The sequence below is a fragment of the Podarcis gaigeae genome (assembly GCF_964106915.1).
Source record: "Podarcis gaigeae genome assembly, chromosome: 10".
Taxonomy (NCBI): Eukaryota; Metazoa; Chordata; class Lepidosauria; order Squamata; family Lacertidae; genus Podarcis; species Podarcis gaigeae.
Genome location: NC_139686.1, coordinates 40,121,020 through 40,141,153, shown reverse-complemented (window position 1 = coordinate 40,141,153; position 20,134 = coordinate 40,121,020). Strand labels below are relative to the sequence as shown.

General features: G+C 43.0%; 1 protein-coding gene and 1 long non-coding RNA gene across 9 annotated transcripts in view; one reads left to right on the top strand and one right to left on the bottom strand.

The window, feature by feature from the left end:
• PPFIA2 (PTPRF interacting protein alpha 2) overlaps window positions 1-20,134 on the bottom strand; it is a 271,229-nt gene that overhangs the window by 132,019 nt on the left and 119,076 nt on the right. The window lies entirely within an intron of this gene.
• Window positions 1,598-8,007, top strand: LOC310825249. Its single transcript, XR_014555194.1, has 3 exons — window positions 1,598-1,691; window positions 7,206-7,360; window positions 7,458-8,007. It is a non-coding gene; the product is annotated as an uncharacterized lncRNA (long non-coding RNA).

The window sequence follows — 20,134 nt, the reverse complement described above, 5'->3', positions numbered from 1 at the left end:
CTGGCTGTGTATAACACCATCCATTGAAAGCATATTACTTCTCCCAAAGAACCCTGGTAACTGTAGTTTACCCCTCACAGAGCTACCATCTCCAGCACCCTTTTAAAAATTACAATTCCCAAGATTTTTTGGGGGGTGGGGCAGGCCATGTGATTATAGGTGATTTAAATGAGTTTTTAATGTATGCCATGCACACAGCCTGTGACCTAGAAGGCATCACAGCCGTACTTGTTGAAAAGCAGAAAAGTAAATTACACATGTTATCAACCTTGACTTGGAATCCTTCAGATTCTTTTTCATGGCTTTTTAAACCAACAACAGCCAGAGAATGCTGAATCCAGATCAGGAATTTGGCACAAGAAGAAAAGACTTAATTTTTTGCCTCATGGCAGTTCCCCGCCTCCCCCCTTCTTCAAGCTACAATTTGCTTCAAATAGCAGCTTCAGGAAAGAGGATCATTTTCATCTACAGATCTCTGCATCGTGGTTCAGATCCAGATCAGGTCTTTCTGATCATTTTAAAAAAGAGAAGAAAAAAAATCCCAAGCACAGAATTCAAAGCCATAGTTAATTTTGCATCTAGTTTGAACCTAAAGATCCTACTGATGTATCTGATGCTCTCATATGCATTTGAGCATCATTTCTAATTCTTTGGCCTCTGCGATCCTAGCCTGATCCTGTTCATATTTACTAGAAAATAATTCTTACTGGAGGTACTTCCATATTAGCGTGCTAAGGAGCACAAATTGAGTCTCTCTCTTTTTTTTTTTTAAAAAGTATGCAGATAGTTTCCCCACTGAAAATCATACAGATGACATATTTCCAGCGCTCCTTTAACTAGAATAAAAAATAAGCATAGTACTTGAAGATTCATTTTATATGTTCCTTGCACAATGTTCAGAATGACCCTTCATTTGGTGAATGAAGTGATTTATACGGCCCACTCTCTTCAGGTCCATCAAAGTTGCCTTTGTGACTGTCACCTTATCTATAACAGTCAGCTTGTTCTATGTAGACATTGATCTTTTGTTGTTAAGAGTACTGAATCAAACAGACTGGTTTTATTTCTGTCGCCTTTTAAAAAGATAAACCACTGATTGATTTGGCTGTTGGCTTTGCCCCTATCATCCTTAGCCAGCCAATTTCACCTTATAGCATCATTCTGAAACCATTTACCTGGGAAGCTTACCACCAAAACCAGTCAGAACACTAGGCTGTTGTCAAGATTTCATGTTAGAGTCTTTCTACATGGGTCAATTGATGCGCACCTTCCTCCAGAATATTTTAGGCCAGGTCTCCTCAACCTCAGCCCTCCAGATGTTTTGAGACTACAAGTCCCATCATCCCTGACCAGTGGTCCTGCTAGTTAGGGATCATGGGAGTTGTAGGCCAAAAACATCTGGAGGGCCGAGGTAGAGGAAGCCTGTTTTAGGCATTCTGCCATCATATACATTTATGTGCGGTAATCTTCTGTCCTCTGACTCCACAGTCCTCAACCATTTAAAGGTCTCCTACATCCTCAAAAGCTTCCACTCTTTCTGTACCACATTCTTAGAACTACTTCTAAGAACCCCTGTCTGATTCCAAACCTCTTACTTAGTGCCCACAGATGCCGGTGTGCCTGCCAGTACCGTCTAAGGTGACTATGAAATGTCTCAGTCAATATCCCTTCAAAAATCTGCAATACACAAGGTAATGTTTGCCCTTCTTGTTCAGTTCCTGTTTGCACTTCCTCAGCCTCTCCAACATTGAACATGCCTGCTTAAGCATGCCCATATTTCATACCCATATGTCACCATTGGACACCCTCCTTCCTTTCCATTCCAAACAGAGGAGAGGTGCAAAGAGCTTATCTCAGAGAGTGAACACAGGAGTTGCTGATGAAGCAGCTAGACTGGTGACTGGGAGTGGCCGCCAAGATCATATAACACTGGTCCTGAAAGATCTTCATTGGCTCGCAGTACGTTTCCGAGCATAATTCAAAGTGTTGGTGCTGACCTTTAAAGCTCTAAATGGCCTCAGTCTAGTATACCTGAAGGAGCATCTCCACCCCCATTGTGCAGCCTGGACACTGAGGTCCAGCACCGAGGGCCTTCTGGTGGTTCCCTTGCTGCAAGGTTACAGGGAATCAGGCAGAGGGCCTTCTCAGTAGTGGTGCCTGCCCTGTGGAACATCCTCCCAGCAGATGTCAAGGTAATAAGCAACTATTTTACTTTTAAAAGACAACTGAATGCGGACCTGTTTAGGTGTTTGATCCTGTATTGTTGTTAATATTTGGTTGGAAGCCACCCAGAGTGGCTAGGGAAACCCAGCTAGATGGGCAGGGTATAAATAATAAATTATTAGAATATTATTATTATGATGTTGATACTTTTTTTATCCATCAATGGGGCAACTGATGGGGGGAGGCATGCCTGCATCATCTTGCACTCTTCTTTCTCCTTCCCTCTCTCCTTCATCCTATCCCTCTCCCTTTCCAGTTTGGTGGTCCCTGTGTTATACTAGAACCCCACAGTAGCCACTTTGTGATTGGCACCACCCAGCATTCTCTTAACATTCAAATGTGCCCAATGGCTTTAAAGTTGGTGACCCATATCTCATTCCCTTCAAATCACAGAACTGTAGAGTTGGAAGGGATCCCAAGGGTCATCTAGTCCAATCCCCTGCAATGCAGGAATAATTCCCTCTTCAGAACTCACCTTTTCCATGAAGATTTGGGTAGAAACCCCAAGTTGCCCCACCCTACTGTAACTCTGCCAAAGCACATGCAGCTGAAAGAACTACACATACTTGCCCAGTTTAACCCAGCTTCTCCTTCGCTCCCCTTCCACCATTGCTTCTCCTATGCTAATCCTTATCTTATTCTCCAAAGATACTTATGAGACACACACAGTCCTTACAGCTTAGCTGCAACAGCTTCTTCCCCTCCTGCCGTTTCCCCTGGTGGTAGAAAACATGCATAAGGTAAAGGGACCCCTGACCGTTAGGTCCAGTCGTGGATGACTCTGGGGTTGTGACGCTAATCACGCTTTATTGGCCAAGGGAGCCAATGTACAGTTTCCGGGTCATGTGGCCAGCATGACTAAGCCGCTTCTGGCAAACCAGAGCAGCGCACGGAAACGCTGTTTACCTTCCCGCCGGAGTGGTACCTATTTATCTACTTGCACTTTGACGTGTTTTCGAAGTGCTAGGTTGGCAGGAGCAGGGACCGAGCAACGGGAGCTCACCCCGTCGCAGGGATTCAAACCGCCAACCTTCTGATCGGCAAGCCCTAGGCTCTGTGGTTTAGACCATAGCGCCACCCGCGTCCCAGAAAACATGCATAGAATACTGTAAAACAAGCAAATGCCTGCAAGCATCTTGCTTTGCACTGTATATTCTGATCACAAAAAGTTAAGTTTCCCAGTTCCTTTTTATCCACATAAATATCCTCCCTGCTACTCTCTCCCATCTGATTTATCCTATGTCCCTATATGATTTCTTACAACAGAAATATAGAAAACTTTAGTGTCTGTTATCCCCATACTTTCAAAATCACAAGGCTTCGAATCAGTACTTAGTCAGAGGTAAGAACGTGATACAAGATTGATGCTTATGATTCAGAGGAAGACTTTTCTTGGAGACCTCCCAAGAAACTATCCACGCTTATGCCCACATAAAAACTATCTACAAAAAGACTGACTGCATTAATTAGGCAATACTACATATATTTCCATATTGGGATGGGGGGGGGCAAAACAGAGCTTGGCGTTCATAGGCATGTGTCTCTGACAAAAGCTGCCTTGAAAAGAATAAGAAAAACTGCAACTTTTAATAAAGTTGTGACAGATCATTCTGTCCTTTGAAGTGTTAGCTTTATGGCTATACAGAGAGGGGCTCGTAAAATGATGGCAGAAAACATGTGGTAATTAACCTGACATGCACAAGGTCATATCCAACACTGCTGCTCAGCTACTGTGGCAGACATCAACTTGCACATAGGAATTTTTCCTCTTCTGCTGTTTCCTATACACCTCAAAATCTGGAGGACCCTTCAGAGCCGATTTTGAATGAGTGTGGGGAAAGGAGAAGTCCAGTGGTGCAAGCTGGACTCCACAAATGTAGTATTAGATACAACCTACAGCCTCCCTTTCTCCCCCACTCCCCATTCAGTAAGTCATTTTTGTGGCATATCCCCAACAAGTATCTATTGAACCATTTAGTGGAGATCAAACTCTGCATTCACCACTTGTAGGCAACAGACAGCTAGACTTAGCTTCTGCATTATAGGATAGTAGCCCTGATGTAAAAATACTGAACCAATGTTTCACTCCCGTATAAGAAAAGGAAAAACAGAGCCGAACAAAAAGACTTTTGCTTTAAGACAATGTCTAGTTCTGCAACTTTGACAGGCCGTAGCCCTATTCACAAATTACTTGTGTGTAGGGCATTTGCATTCTGAAGCAAATAATAACTTATAACGGTCATAGACTGAGGTATGCTTCAAAATTCACAATCACAAATTGTTAATTCTGTGTTGGATTGTCTTCCATTGACTAATAATCAGAATGCTGCTCCTAAAATAAAGTTATTTACCCATACAAAAATGAATTGAAATTTACAATAAGCTAAACAGTAATACATTCAAAATGAACAGCCCAAATACATGCTATATACATAGATATAGCTGGATATAGCTGGATATGCTTTCAATGCCATCATCAAAAACTTTCCTTTAATACATCCCTCAGAAATGCTGTGATTCAGGTACATAACATGTATGTGGGGAGCTTTCTTCCCTTTTCCTTCTCGTCACAAAAGAAGGTTAGAGACAACAACAAAATGTCAAAACACTGGAATAACTCGCTACTCAAATGTCAACAACCAAGCAAGAATGTTGATACTGTCACACACACAAAAAGGTGTCAAAGGAACAAATACTCAAGAACAAAAATTGATAAAATCTAAGCACGTATCAGTACCACCTCCATCAACAGCTTCAAAAGTCAACAAGTGACAGCACCACTCATGCCTACCCACAACACAGAGCCATCCCTGTCTCTTCAGCGTAAGTCACCACAGCCCACCATCTCCCATTAATAGCCCCAAAGATTCCCTATTATAAGAACAGGGAGACTTAAGAATAGGAATGTTTCTAGCCTAGATCCACTTCTGGTTCATCTAGGTCTTCATTTCAGCCTTCCAGATCATAGACTCATAGAGTTGGAAGAGACCACAAGGGCCATCGAGTCCAACTCCCTGCCAAGCATGTGCTTGTGTATGTTCACGTTATAAATGTAAGGAACATGCGTAAATAACAAGGCTTCACCTTTTTTTCAAATTCAAAGGTAACCAACAAGCAAACACTGGTTGTAAAGAAAGGCACATTAGATCCCTAACACCACGCCCTGATCCTTATACAGCAATGTTTCTTGACTCTGCCTGTATCATAAAACAAGTCAAGCTGTTGGTCCAGGCACTGTGGGGGCCCATGGCTATTGTTCTATCCTGTAATCCTGCATCTTCATACAGTCGTACCTTGGCACTTGTACGTTTTGGCTCCCAAACGCCGCAAACCTGGAAGTGAGTGTTCTGGTTTGCAAACGTTCTTTGGAACTCGAACGTCCGGCGTGGCTTCAGTGGCTTGCAATCGAAAGGCGTGCCTTGGTTTCTGAAAATTTTGGAAGTTGAACAGACTTCCGGAACGGATTCCATTTGGCTTCCAAGGTATGACTATTTCAAATCACAAAGCCATTTTGTATTACAACCACGTTTTGATGATGTATACAGATGCAAATTTATTTTGAACCTACATTGGAACTCGGTGTTTCTAGCAAATTCCCTGGAATTCAGGTAACTAAGGTGCAGGGCAATATCCCTCACTACATACGACAGCTTTGGATAAAAAATCTCAAATGTCATACCCTTGTGGTTCCATGTGTGGAGAAACAAGTAACATTTGATTAATGAAACATACAGGCTTGCTAACTCTTCTGCTTGAACTCTTCTGCTACCAGATAGGCTTCTCTGTGATAGTTGGAGAAACCCCACTTGCCACCTGAGGGAGGTCCTATAATTTGGCACTATTTGTAATGCCTCGTGTGCCCTTTCTACTAGTTATAGATTTGGAACTCCTGTCTCCTACTGATTGTACATGATCCTAAAAACCCCCACAAAAAACCCCCCACTCACAAATAACAGCCCTCAAGCATCAAACATTTTGAAGCCTATGAAGTATAACAACAATCCTTACTTGCAAAAGGCATTTGTATTTGTCAAACATGAGGTTAGTTGAAAATAAGTTACAGAAGGGATTCATGCTATCAATCATGGTTACTTGTTTCTTGACAGCCGACACAATTTCCCCAGTATAATTTTGCATCTTGTTCCACAGATATTGCTGTGGAAGAAGAGGGAGGTGTGGGAGGGAAGGAAGCTAGGGAAGAAGAGTTTGGATTTGATATCCCACTTTATCACTCCCCTTCAGGAGTCTCAAAGCAGTTAACATTCTCCTTTCCCTTCCTCCCCCACAACAAACACTCTGTGAGGTGAGTGGGGCTGAGAGACTTCAGAGAAATGTGACTGGCCCAAGATCACCCAGCAGCTGCATGTGGAGGAGCAGAGACGCGAACCCGGTTCCCCAGATTACGAGACTACCACTCTTAACCACACTACCACACCACACCTTTAGGGAGAGGTGCGAAGAGAAATACAAGTTTAATATGGGGGAGAAAGAAGATGGGTCAGGTAAGAGAGTTCTGTCAACTTTAGCAGAAGCAGAGAGAGACAGCACAAAACATTTACAAGAGACCGTGATAGCCACCAACTTGGATGACTTTAAAAGAGAATTAGACATATTTGTGAAGGATTATCCATGGCTACTAGCCACAATTGCTATGCTCTATCTCCAACGGTGGAGGCATTTTGCCTTTGACTGCTGGTTGCTGGGACAGATGCAATTACATTTTGTCTCCACTTGGGAGGTTTCCCATGAGCATCTGGCTGGCTGCTGTGGAAACAGGGGCCCGGGTTAAATGGGTCCTTGGCCTGATCGAGCAGGTCTTTTCTTACATTCTTACGTTCTTATCGTTCATGGAGAAAATAGTTTGATGTGAGGCTAGGACACAAACAACTTTGATTGAAGGACTGGGCAGAAAGCAGAAGACGTGAGGGAAAGGGAGACAAAGTAGAACGCTTACTAGATCTCAGGAACCTTTCTGATTCTAGGCTACATTTTCTCCCTCTGCTTAACCCAGAAGACTTTGCTTCTTTCTGTTTCATAAAAAACAGGAACTTCACCTTATCGCAGGTACTAGGCACCAAATGTTATCTGGAGGACTCTTCAAATTGGACAGAACAAGGAAGCAGTAAAAGTATGGAAGGTATGGCAGTGGAAGGAGCAGGAAACAAGAGGGAGGAAAGGGGGCAAAAGGCCTTGCAGGACCAGACCTGGGAGCAATTCTTTCTTCGCCATTTTAGATCCATCACAATGAAACTGGAAACATCATAAGATGATGCGAGTGATCTTTACACAGGAAAGTATATTTGATCACTCACTAATGCGCTCTTTAAGCAGTTTAATTTGCTCTGGTTTAGCAATTTCTTAACAGAGGGACACCACCAGACTGTCGAACAACCCCACAAATGACTGGATTAATTTGTAAATATGGAGATCAGAAAGGAAAATCAAAGAAAGGATAACCCCACCTGCTGGTTGCTGTGTTCACGCACTGCCCATCTAATGAGCCAATGCATGGTATTCTGAGAAAAAGAAGGTTTCCTTCCACCAGCTGTTAGTTCAACTAGTGACACAGGAGCCACAGATGAGGCTTTCAGGGAATGATGCACAATTTCCCGATAAACACACACACACACACACACACACACACACACACTTGGAGAAGAAAGAAATGGAGGCTGATTTTTCATTACTGCTGCTACATTATTGAGTTTGCAAAGGAGACAGCAGCGGCAGCAAAGCTGCTGCTTTTATTTTATTATTTTTTTATCTCATAAAATTTATACAGTATACCACTTGATTGTATTTTTTATATTAAAAAAAAAAACCTCAATGATTAAAAAGTTCAACACAGCCTTTGCTAATATGGTGCCTCCCAGATGTCTTGGACTACAACTCCCATCAGTGCCAACCATCACAGCCATGTTGGCTGGGCTTGATGGGAGCAGCAGTCCAAAGGAGATAACCAGGTAAGTGAAGGCCGGGTTAACTACAGCTATTGAGAACAGGCCAATGGGAGGCAGTAGCAGCGGCAGCTTCCTCTCCAAAATCAAAGTGTGGGAGAACATGCCAGTTCTTCTCTATCTGTCTCCTCACTGGTTTTTGGAAGTGAAAAAAGACTGATGATGGAAGGGAACCTCTCCCTGCTATCGCATCCTTAATTAAGGTGGTCAGGTGCAATGGAAGGAAGATATTCTGAAGCTTTAACACTTGGGTAGAAGAATCGAATTTCAATTGATATAACTTGCATGACATTCTTTTTTTTAAAAAAGAGACCCCTTCCTTTTATCCAAGTATATATAAAGAAGTGTGGGTTCCCCCCCCCTCTTGTACATTCCAAAAAAAAGGTATTAGGCTTTCTGGCGCTCGGCTTCAATGAATCATTGTCCTGATAAATTAGAGTGTTCAAGGGGCTTTATCAAAGGTGTTGGGTTTTGATCGGGAGAAGCACACAACCAGCTTTCTCTGTGTTACGGGGGCTTTTATCATTTTTGCAACAGCAGTTCCTTCACACAGCATAAGCATCTTTTCAGAAACTCAGAGGAAACTTCAAAAGGTGTTGCAGTGTAGCACAGGAAGGGGGTGGGGGTTATACTGTACCATAAAAAGACACCTTTTGCCCTGAAACCTTTCAATTTCCTGAAATAGATTAAGAAAAAGTCACAAGGGTCAACAAGGTAGAGCCCCATGGCTCAATGATTGGTCCTGCTGACTAGAAAGGAGGGGTCAAAAAAAGGTGGCATGCTCTAAAAAACAATCTATTAACTGAGAATTGAAAATCACTTTAGGGTTAAACTCTATAAGCATAGAATCACAGAAAAGAGTTGGAGAGTTGGAAGGAACCCCAAGGCTCATCTAGTCCAACCCCGTGCAATGCAGGAATCTCAACTAAAGCATCCATGACAGATGGCAATCCAACCTCTGCTTATAAACCTCCAAGGAAGGAAAGTCCACAACCTCTCATGGGAGTCCATTCCACTGTTGAAACAGCTCTTACTATCAAAGTTCTTCCTGATGTTTAGCCGGAATCTCCATTCTTGTAACTTGAATCCACTGGAAGTTCATAGGGAGTCAGCCCTACTGAAGACTGTGGAACTTAAAAGGTAAAGGGACCCCGACCATTAGGTCCAATCTCGGATGACTCTGGGGTTGCGGCGCTCATCTCGCTTTATTGGCCGAGGGAGGTGGTGTACAGCTTCTGGGTCATGTGGCCAGCATGACTAAGCCGCTTCTGGCGAACAGGAGCAGTGCACGGAAACGCCATTTACCTTCCTGCCGGAGGGGTACCTATTTATCTACTTGCACTTTGACGTGCTTTCGAACTCCGTCGCGGGGATTCGAACCGCCAACCTTCTGATCAGCAAGCCCTAGGCTCAGTGGTTTAACCCACAGCACCACCTGCATCCCTACATCTTACATCTGAGTAAACAGGCATAGGATTGTGCTGTCATAAGAACATAGATGTAAGAAGAGCTCTGCTGGATCAGACCAAGGGCCTATTTAATCTAATTCCCACATTGGCCAAGCAGCTGCTTAAGGGAAGCCCATATGCAGAACCTGAATGCAGCAACACCCTCCCCACTTGCGATTATCAGGAAATGGCATCCACTATTGGATGGTAGCCATTTATTTTGAGAAAGAAAGAGATTGCTTTCTAGCAGCCCTTTCCTAGTCCTGTGCTGCCAGACACAGCAGAGCTCTGTGGAAGGAGAAGCCAGCCGACCAGCCAAGTCTCAGAGGGGTACTTGCCTGGAGGCAGAGTCCATATACAAGGTCCAGTCCAGTCCTAAGGTCAAGACTACCTCAGTTCACATAGTCAGACCATCTGAGGGTAAAGAAAGCCGAGGGTCCAAGGTCGCAAGAAGCAGCAAGGTCTGCTCAGGAACGACAATATTGTTTCCAGCAACTGAATGAGGCTGGAAACCCTGCTTAAGAAAGCTGGAGCCAGCTGGTTCTCATCAGGAGCAAGAAGGCTGATCAGCAGCAGGTGGAGTCGCCTTGCCTTCTGCTCCTTCAGGCTGCTGCTCAGCAGGTGAAGCCAACTCCTGGCCCATGACAAGCCCATTGACTCAGATAAGAGAGATCCTTCTTACATACTTCCATTTGGAGAGCTCGCTATTTATACCTGCCTGTCCCTTTCCTGTCCCTTAACCCGTTGATTATTCATCTCTCCTCTTTTTCCATAACTGTCAAGCTTACTCAGCAGTCTTTGGTGAGGGATTTGATCAAAAGCTTTTTTGAAAACCTAAGTACATAATGTCTTCCACATCAACTCCAGCCGTATGCTTATCGGCACTTTCAAACTGCCAATTGTTTTCTTTTTAAAAAACAACAAAAACACATTTGCTAAAGTCTTGCCAATGAGTAGTTGTTCTGCTTAAAATGGATGCTGGGAACAAATTGGCACAAAAGACTCAGTAAGTTACATTTCCAATTCCAAGCAGAAGATCTACTGTCTTTGATTTACTGTTAGCCGAAGTCTGAACCTTGTTCTGACTTTGGCTTTGGCTTTTCTTCAGTGTGAAATACATGTATTTATGCAAAGGAAATTAAAATTGTGCACTTCTGATTTTTTTGATTTTTTTCTGCAACAATCTGCAGTGAATAAATGAATGAATGAATGAATAAATCACACAGTTAAAAGAAACTAATAACTCATATTTATCAAACTTCAGGCCTTTTCCATTCCTAAATATGCTTTGAGTATTTACATTGTTAAATGATCTCTCTCTATGCATTGTCTGCCCATGTACTCAGTTAACATTGCCCTGTCAATAAATTGCCACAAGAGTTTGCAAGACCATTTTTAGAGCAGATTTCAGTAGCAGAACTCCAGACTGTTAACACTATTTCTAATTGTACAGAACTACTGGCAAGCTGCTTAAACCCACTGTGGCTATAATAAAAGGAAACAGATTGAGGGTGTAATATTTAACAACAATTCATCCAGTCACTCTTTATTTTTTGAAGTGATTTATATATTTAAAATCAATTAGATTGTCAAAAGCCAAACGACTAATGAATGTAATTTAATACTTTGTTACTAATGCACAAATAAATAATCGCATGGGAATTTCCAATTGGGAAATCTTCCTATTTCCTTTTTTCTCAAACTGAAAGAATAAACAAATATATCAATTTGCTAACCTGTGAGTTGTCCCATATATATTTTCCATATAACAAGCAAAGCAGGACATAACTCCATAAAATGAAGCAGTATTACAAAATATCCTTAGTCATCAAATTCTAGCATAGCCTCCTTTTCTAACTTTCACTGCTAGCTTAGCAACGTTCTGCACAACTTTCACATTTTCTGTATCGTTGCTACTTATTAGTCATCACTTATAAAGATTTAGATTTGTAAGTGAAATGGGGGGGACCCTGTCTCTAGACTGCATCACTGCAGGAGAGAACTTGCATGACACAATATTCTCCCTAGGGAAAAGCATTCCTACATAGAAAACTAGCATATCAGGCAGGAGGCTAGGCCAGAAGTTAAAGCACATGCTTTGCATGGAAAATGTCCCAATCTATGTATCTCCAATCTATGTATCTGCTTCTCCTTGGAAGAGTGTAACCCTATCGCAAAATAGGCCAGTTAGTGGCTCTTGCATAGCCTGAGCCAGGGATGAGGCAACAACAGCTCCCTTGAAGCTCCTGTCCTTAACTGGCCAGCTGCCAGATTCATAACCGTGAGTTTTTGTAGAACTGGGGAAATAGGCACTTCCATGGGGACATTTGTTCCAGAATGCGGGTAGATAGAATACTGCCATAAATGAGACAGTCATGGAATTCCCCCTTCCTTTTGATACAGTGTGGCCCACTTTGCTAGACCTTTGCCTCTTCCTCCTGCCTAGTCCACTCATGGAGAAGTATGGCCTTCACAGTCTGCTTCCTGTGCCACGTTAGGCTGCATCCTGCACTCCTAGAGGACCAGAAGCAGCAGTACACTGGAAGTTGAGTATGACCAGTCAATGGAAGCCACTCATTGGATGTTTTATTTCCAATAAGAAGGTGAATATCTAAAGTCGTCCCCCAAAATATTTTTTTTAATTATCATCAACATGTTCATCACCAGTTTCCTTTCCCCCGAAGAACAGAATGCACGCAAATAATTTTCTCATAACTTTTTTTGTTTTTTTAAATTGTAGAATCCTTTAAAATCATAAGACTATGGGCAGTTCAGGCTTTAATCATTGTGGTTAAGACAACCCTTTTAATAGAATTACAGAATTGTAGAATGGGAAAGGACCGCTAGGATCCTCTAGTTCAACCCCCTGCAATGTAATAATTTTCTTTTTCTTTTTGCCTAACGTGGGGCTCGAACCCACAACTTCGAGATCAAGAGTCTCATGCCCTATGGCCTGAGCTATGATATAGTTCTATATAGGAATGCATTTAGTGGCTGCTATGGCATGCAGTTAATGGGGCATTTAAAGCACAATCTCAAATTAAGTCCTTGCCCTTTGTTTATGCCGGGCCTCATCTTCCCTGACATACGTCTCTGGCCACAGCAAAACCTCTTGCCACAGCAATGCCTTGGATAGTCACATTATATACAGCTCAGAGTTTATGTAAAGGTTATATTATATTTTAAACAACAATGCAATAACATGAGTGAAAGGTGAGCACTCCAGGAAGAGTGCCAATGAGAAATATTGATTCAATGAAGTTCTTTCAAAATACAAGCTGCAAGGGCAACTCAACCACTTTGGTACCAGGGCAAGAGGTTTTGAGCTCTCTACAGCAATCTATTTTCCAGTTTTTTGCTTTTTTCTTCCCTTTCCACTCTTTTCTTTTCTTATGGCTCAATCTAATAAAGTGTTGAATAGTGAATACTCCAAGATTTGCTTTCCTATCCTATCCTATCCCAAACTACCAGCGATAGATTACAATATAACCTTAATATGCTTCACAATAGTTCTGCAAAATAAGGTAGACAAAGAGATGGTGATGTCTGGCAAACTTAATGGCTGAGCAGACATTTGAATCTGAGCCCCTAAGTACACTCTCCACTGCAATTAATAAATAATAGTAATAACAATACTACTAATAATAATAGGATTTCTGTATTGCCCTTTATCAAAAGATCCCAGGGCAGTGTACAACATTAAAAACATATTTTACAGAGCATAATAATAATATAAAAAGCATGACACTAGATTCCATAGGGATGTTTATGCACATGCTGAAACGTCTTTTAAATAATTAGCTGGATTAATCAAGATTTTATGCAGCATCAGCCACAATAGGACCTTAAGTACTGTATATTATTCACAAAATCTGCATCAGGGTTAGAGAAGTCCAGATAAGGACCACTTACATGTGGTATTCTTTCCTACAATGCTACACCCATGTTGTACATGTTGTATCCATTATATGTGGGGGATGGAGAGGGGACCTGGCTTTCTCTCTCTCAAATTCATGAAGCAACTCAGAGTATTACTATAGCAGCTATGTTTCATATGACTGTTTGCTGTGGGGAACCTCATTCAGCCCAAGGGCCACATTTCCTTATAGGCAACATTCTGGGGGCCACATGCCAATGGTGGGATGGGCCAATAGAATAATGGCATAACTCCTCCATTGGTACAACAAGCTACATACTTAGCCATGCAAAGGTCAGAGGTTTCTACAAACCCCACACCCCTCTCCATCCTTCTTTCCAAGCAAGCAAAAGGCAAGATCACAATTCAAGGAAGCATTCCAGCTCAGCAAAAGCAGGGGGTGGCAGTAATCCAGAGAGCATCCCAAAGGCTGCACAGGGCTGGATTTGGCCCCCAGGTCTGAAGTTCCCCCTCATGGCCAGGTCCCCAAAATTTCTAATCAGTGAAACCTCACCTCCCAAATGTCATATACAGTCATACCTCATGTTACTACAGACGCTTCAGGTTGTGCGTTTTCGGGTTGTGTACTGCACCAAACCCGGAAGAACCGCAATGGGTTACTTCCAGGTTTCAGTGCTTGCGCATGCACAGAAGTGCCAAATCGCGACCCATGTGTGCGCAGATGCAGTGCTGCGGGTTGCGAATGCGCCTCCTGCATGGATCATGTTTGCAACCCGAGCGTCCACTGTATATCCAACCTTGAAATCTCAAAACAGTGAAGGGCTTTCACCCTGGCCCATTGTCAGGCCCTCCCCATAGCCATTCAGGAAGGCCGTTATAGGAAGACACCACACCAGGAGAGGAAATGTCCGTGTGGTTCTGGGCAGGAAACAATGGAACATGCTTTTTCCCATTGCCAGTACTATGTAGACATATGAGCCAGGTTTATCCTGCCTATCCTGCACAAATTCCCAGGACGTACAGAACAACTCAACATCTCCCTACTACTCCAGGATGAAAACCCAGATGTTACATCCTCAGTTGCTAGATTTTGCACTGCCATGGTGGATATTTGCCAAAGGATGGTTTGTACTACAAACCAGTCCTAAACAGAAGATCCATATTGCAAGACCGTTATTCCCCCAAGCTCCACCCCTTATAGTAGTTTCAACTTTGTGTTCTCTAGTTCTTATCTGTTTTAATTATCAGTTCTTATTCATCAGTTATCTGTGTCTAATCTCGTACTCTATTCACATGTTTTATCCTATGCTTGTTTCTTTGTTCTTATTTGCTTTAGCAATTACCTGTTTAAATCCCAACTGCTACTTTATTCATATGTTACTCTTATGCTGGTCTGTGACTGTAAAAAAAGTTTATTCACTGTATTTTGAACACTGTATTTTGAACAACTGCAGAGATCTAACCACAACCCTGTGCCCAGCGTCAAGGAGCTATTTTCCACAGTTGGCAATTTCGAGCACATTAAGAAGGAAGGGTTAATTATCCCTGGGGAGAAGCAACATGTACAAATAAAAAGCCAAGCCCAAATGTGGCTGCTTCATATACACCCCCATACAGCTGCTACGGAGTGCCCACTCTCCCATCTGTCCCAAGCTGTATACCAAATTGGAAGTGTCATGATCGTTCTATTATTATCTTCCTGGCTGTGCAATCGTGCCCTCCTTGCATCCGTGATGCTGGAAGCCCCCTTTGTGACTTCAGCCAGGGGAGATAAAAGGAAAGGAAGAAACGAGTGGGAAGAAAGAATGCCTGATATTGCTGCCTACTTAAGAAGGCTATGGCAAGTTGCTATGCACTGTTGCTAAAATGCCACACTGCGGTGCTTTTCTTTGAAACATATTACAGGGTACAAGAGTTAAAAATTTATACTAGGAGGCTCACAAAAGTATAAGAATGCTAGGACTTATTTTCCTTCCTTTTTTATTAAAGCGGGAGAGATTTCATTCTCTGGGAGTTAACATAATCTTTAGCGTATTTATGGCCGCATGATTTAGAAGACTAAAACTTAGTACACGTGTTGTGGAAGAGACGCTGATGAGCAGAGACCTGTGCAAAGGGGCATCTGTACATCTTCCTTCAAAAACCGGCCAAAAACTGCACCCTAAAATGGCAAAGGTCCTCCTATCTCACCCAGAAAGCTGAAGTGCATATGTATTGTAAGATGTATTAAATCAGGAGTAGCCAACATGACGTTCCTCTAGTTGTTGTGGACTGTTGCTCCCATCAGCCCCAAGTATTGGCCATGGAAAGGTCCGCCACACCTGCGGGGCACCAGCTTGGCTATCCCTGCCTTGTATACTACAGAAGTCTGAAGTGAGACATTGCACTCTCTCAAAGGGAGAACATGAAATTTACTGCTAAATGATTACAAAGTACTTCCACATAACAAGAAATTGAAACTGGTGCCTAGACTCTGTGGTATCTGCAAGGGTATTTAACTGGGACATTTTTGCATCTAAAGCAAATAAAGAACAAGCATAGCCTTAGTCTCATAACAGAGGCAGCAGTCCAGAACAGAGCAAGCAAAACCACACAGAGGATAGAAGTCCCCGTGTTCCCCATAGACAGTGGGAGTTCTCATGTCTCTTTACACACCTGAATCAGCCTGAGGTGGAACAGGATTTCCAGTACCTATGTTTGTATAATTATTATGATTATTTATGTGGGACTATATGAGAGAGATGCATTTGGGACAACAATACAGTCACTTTTGAGAGCCAGCATTGTGTAAGAGTTAAAGCCTTACATTGGGGAGTAAAGGTAAAGGTAAAGGTAAAGGTACCCCTGCCCGTACGGGCCAGTCTTGACAGACTCTGGGGTTGTGCGCCCATCTCACTCAAGAGGCCAGGGGCCAGCGCAGTCCGGAGACACTTCCGGGTCACGTGGCCAGCGTGACAAAGCTGCATCTGGCGAGCCAGAGCCGCACACGGAAACGCCGTTTACCTTCCCGCTGGTAAGCGGTCCCTATTTATCTACTTGCACCCGGAGGTGCTTTCGAACTGCTAGGTTGGCAGGCGCTGGGACCGAGCAGCGGGAGCGCACCCCGCCGCAGGGATTCGAACCGCCGACCTTTCGATCGGCAAGTCCTAGGCGCTGAGGCTTTAACCCACAGCGCCACCTGCGTCCCTTTCAAATCCCCACTCCTCATCACTGTGGGATCTTGGGCCAGCCATGCTCCATCAGCCTAACCTACCTCACAGGATTGCTGTGAACTTAAAATGTGTATTCTTCCCTGAGTAAACCAAAAGCCATTTGAGAGTTTATTTACTCCTGTCACAAGAAACTCTATTCATTTACATATGGACACACATACTAACTTTTTGTATGCTTTGGTCATGAAGAGCCCAAGCACGAGTGCAATAATGTTTAATAGGTCTAAATCAAGCAGACACCTTGTAATTATATCAAGAGGTACTTAAGAGGCTCTTGTTTCATACTGAGCCTGGAATCTGCTTTGCTATGGAAGCTATTTTATAATATAAATAATCTATTTTAAAAGGGCCATTATGTCAGAGGACTGTGACTGAAACACCCCCAGGTTAAAGGAATGCATTATTCATTACAAGGCCTTAGATAGCCATTAGACAGACATTTTTAGGGCTTCACATATAAAACTAACTATAATCACACAATCATTAAAACAATCAAAATTCCTGGTGCAATGACCACAAGTAGATGTGAGATGATGGAGCAGAAGTAACCATGTAGGAACTGAAACGGAGACAATGCACATGTAAGGTCACATCTACACAATGCATTTAAAGTACAGTGTTACCTCAGGTTACAAACACTTCAGGTTACAGACTCCGCTAACCTGGAAGTCGTACCTTGGGTTAAGAACTTTGCCCCAGGATGAGAACACAGACTGTGCGGTGGTGGCGAGGTGGCAGCAGGAGGCCCCATTAGCTAAAGTGGAACCTCAGGTTAAGAAAGGTTTCAGGTTAAGAACGGACCTCTGGAATGAATTAAGTTTGTAACCAGAGGTACCACTGTACTCTTATACCACATTAACTTTTATGGGTTCCCCCAAAGAAACCCAGGAAATATAGCTTGTGAAGGGGGCTGACCTCACAGAGATACAAATTCCAGCATCCTCAACAGATTACAGTTCCTGGGATTTTCCATGACCATTGCAGCGAAAAAAGAGTGCTTTAAATATGTGGTATGCAGAGAAAGCCAAGGAGGAGGAGGAGGAAGGAACTGAACCAGAAAGAGAGGGAATCCTTGATCAGCATCTGGGGTGGGAGGACAATGAACTTTTGCAAAATAACCTGGGAGGTAGGATATCCAGCTTGACCAAGCAGCCCAAGACCCTCACAGGTCTCTACAGCTCTGTGCTGTGTGCAAAGCTGTCACTCTACACACCTGCCTTGAGTTGAGAGAGGCAAGTTGTGGCATTAGCTACATCAGCTTCTGAAATGGTTAAACAGAAAGAAAGAAAAAGCACCAAAGGTTTGGCCTTCCTTGCACACGCGTTGTATGTGTCTACTGCAAGGGGTCAACAAGAATAAGGTGTTTTCCCCACTCTCAGTTAATCAAGTTGCTCCAAAAACATGCTCAACAGAAAATTATAGAATCCAAATAAAGCATAGAAATGATCCTTTGCATTAAAAGCAAATCCAGGCAGTTAGCTTTGACAGATTTTCCTTTTCCTCCTGAAGCCTTACAACATTTTAAACTACAGGTTTCCATTCCTTGTAAAAAGGTTCTGTTGTTGTGAACTCTGCCAATAAAAGATTCATAGACACATAGAACTGTAAGTGACTGTGTGGCCGTTATAAAGACCCCAGTGTTGGGAAAGATTGAGGGCACAAGGAGAAGGGGACGACAGAGGATGAGACGGTTGGATAGTGTTCTTGAAGCCACCAGCATGAGTTTGACCAAACTGCGGGAGGCAGTGGAAGATAGGAGTGCCTGGCGTGCTCTGGTCCATGGGGTCACGAAGAGTTGGACACGACTAAACGACTAAACAACAACAACAACAGAGAGGATGGATCATCAATACACCAATCACATTTGCACTTTCCTGTCCACAAAACCACTCAGGAAGTGTGAATTTTTGGTTTCAGTATGGCTTGCTGTTGTGGTGCTTTTGAGGTTTGTTTTTGCCACCACTACATGCAGCAGCTGTGGCTCAGCTAAACTGAACCTCACTCATCAAGACTGGCACAAGACATTGTGTTTCCTGTGGTGAATGACAAGATGTGACCTCCCTAATACCATGTACAGAAACTGACTAGATTGACCATTCAATCTTATTTCAATACTGGCAACAGAAGTGTGTCCCCCACCCCACTTGATGAGAGCAGGCTAGATTAGCGAGGCACAGGGCAGCCTGCATAGTACACACACTTCACCACCAGCCCCCATACCTAATGCCAGGACCAGACTTGCCTCTTAGTAGTGCTGCATCATGACACTCAGTCCTTCCAAGGGAGATGCCGGACAGATGCCAGCCATCAATGCCATTATTATTATTATTATTATTATTATTATTATTATTATTATGCCTAACTCATGTAGCCATTCAGCCAGGGAAACCCAGCCAGATGGGTAGGGTATAGATAATAATAATAGTAATAGTAATAATAAAATAAATGCCCTCATAATTGCCTTAATCCTGTCATCTTGGTGAAACTGAGAGATAGTGACTGGCCAAATGTGAGTTCCATAGCTAAGCAGCAATTTGAACTTGGGTCTCTCCAGTTCTAGTCTGACAATCTAACCACCACATCATACTGACTCCTCTCACACCCTCAACCCCTTGGAGCAGCAGTGGATTTTAATAATGTGGTGCCCTTAGGGAGGCTAACATTTGACACCCTCCATCCAAATATTTCATATTTTCACAATAATTCCTTTTGGTAAAGTTGCTTTTTTCATAGATCGTCTCAACAGGTACCTGTATAAATATAGGTGATGTTGTTGTTGTTGTTGTTGTGTGCCTCCTCAGCTTGGCACCCTGTGAGAGAGAGCCACCCACACCATCTTAAATCCAGTGCTGCTTGGAGCGATACTACTTTGTATTATAGTGGCATTCCCAGAGGCAAGGACGATCTGTTTATGTGTCTGCTGCCATTGCTGCTTGGTGTGCTAGCAACCGCACATTTTATAAGGAGACAGGAAGGGAAACACTGCTGGCTCCAGACAGCATCCAGCCCACACCCACAAAAGATCACTGAAATACCCCAAATTTGCCGCCTTCCAAAAAAAGTGGGTGTACTTGTCTCATCCCTAAATTGGCTCTGGATTCTGCATTTTCCCCTGGACAATAGACAGCCTCAGTTGATGCTATTTTCCTCTTGGCGTACTGGAGAATTCTGTTTACACTTCTTTGTGTCTATTCCCCTCCCCATTCCTGTCCCACTACCACAAAAGTATCTAGCATTATGGATCTGTAAGCAGAGCCAGCAGGCATATAATTCCACTGAAGCCATGGAAAACAACTTAGTGTGACTAGATTACTTTGGGGGATCTTACGCAACAAGCCGCATGCATACAAACATCGCATAATATATGCTGAATGTTCAAGAAACACCAACGCTGCACAACTATCGCCCATCTTTTCT